This window comes from Arachis hypogaea, chromosome 16 (assembly GCF_003086295.3).
Source record: "Arachis hypogaea cultivar Tifrunner chromosome 16, arahy.Tifrunner.gnm2.J5K5, whole genome shotgun sequence".
Classification (NCBI taxonomy): Eukaryota; Viridiplantae; Streptophyta; class Magnoliopsida; order Fabales; family Fabaceae; genus Arachis; species Arachis hypogaea.
The window spans coordinates 42,895,947-42,897,464 of NC_092051.1; the positions used below are offsets into that span (position 1 = coordinate 42,895,947).

The window sequence follows — 1,518 nt, forward strand, 5'->3', positions numbered from 1 at the left end:
TGACAACCACTCCCGTTCTACCTTAGATTGAATGAGTATCTCTTGGATCTCTTAATCAGAATCTTCATGGTATAAGCTAGATTGATGGCGGTATTCATGAGAGTCCGGAAAGTCTAAACCTTGTCTGTGGTATTCCGAGTAGGACTCTGGGATTGAATGACTGTGACGAGCTTCAAACTCACGATTGCTAGGCGTAGTGAACTCTTGGGATAAGCTGGTCAAGGCTTTCTTAGCCAAGTTCTTTCCTCCTCAAAAGCTGAGTAAGCTTAGAGTGGATGTTCAGACCTTCAGACAGAAAGAAGGTGAATCCCTCTATGAAGCTTGGGAGAGAAACAAAGGACTGACCAAAAAGTATCCTTCTGACATGCTTTCAGAATGGACCATCCTGGATATATTCTGAATTAGCTAAAATGTCATTGGATACTTCTGCAGGTGGATCTATTCACCTAAATAAAACGCCTGGAGAAGCTCAAGAACTCATTGACATGGTTGCTAATAACCAGTTCATGTACACTTCTGAGAGGAATCCTGTGAGTAATGGGACGCCTATAAAGAAGGGAGTTCTTGAAATTGATACTCTGAATGCCATACTGGCTCAGAATAAAATATTGACTCAGCAAGTCAATATGATTTCTCAGAGTCTAAATGGAATGCAAGCTGTATCCAACAGTACTCAAGAGGCAGTTTCTGAAGAAGAAGCCTATGATCCTGAGAACCCTGCAATAGCAGAGGTAAATTACTTAGGTGAACCTTATGGAAACACCTATAATCCATCATGGAGAAATCATCCAAATCTCTCATGGAAGGATCAAAGGCCTCAACAAGGCTTTAATAATGGTGGAAGAAATAGGTTTAACAATAGTAAACCTTTTCCATCATCCACTCAGCAACAGACAGAGAACTCTGAACAAAATACCTCTAATTTAGCAAACTTAGTCTCTGATCTATCTAAGGCCACTGTAAGTCTCATCAATGAAACAAGGTCCTCCATTAGAAATTTGGAGGCACAAGTGGGCCAGCTGAGTAAAATGATCACTGAAATCCCTCCTAGTACTCTCCCAAGCAATACAAAAGAAAATCCAAAAGGAGAGTGCAAGGCCATTGAATTGATCACCATGGCCAAACCTGTAAAGGAAGGAGAGGACGTGAATCCCAAGGAGGAAGACCTCCTGGAACATCCAGTGATTAATAAGGAGCTTCCCTCTGAGGAACCAAAGGAATCTGAGGCTCACCTAGAGACCATAGAGATTCCATTAACCCTCCTTATGCCATTCATGAGCTCTGATGAGTACTCCTCTTCTGAAGAGAATGAGGATGTTACTGAAGAGCAAGTTACCAAGTACCTTGGTGCAATCATGAAGCTGAATGCCAAATTATTTGGTATTGAGACTTGGGAAGATGAACCTCCCTTGTTCACTAATGAATTGAGTGATCTGGATCAACTGACATTGCTTCAGAAGAAACAGGATCCTGGAAAGTTCATAATACCTTGTACCATAGGCAACATGATCTTTGAAA

General features: G+C 41.4%; 1 non-coding gene across 1 annotated transcript; it reads right to left on the reverse strand.

The window, feature by feature from the left end:
• Positions 1-262: 262 nt before the first annotated feature.
• Positions 263-370, reverse strand: LOC112761648 (small nucleolar RNA R71). Its single transcript, XR_003182034.1, has one exon. It is a non-coding gene; the product is annotated as a small nucleolar RNA R71 (small nucleolar RNA).
• Between the last annotated feature and the right edge of the window lie 1,148 nt (positions 371-1,518).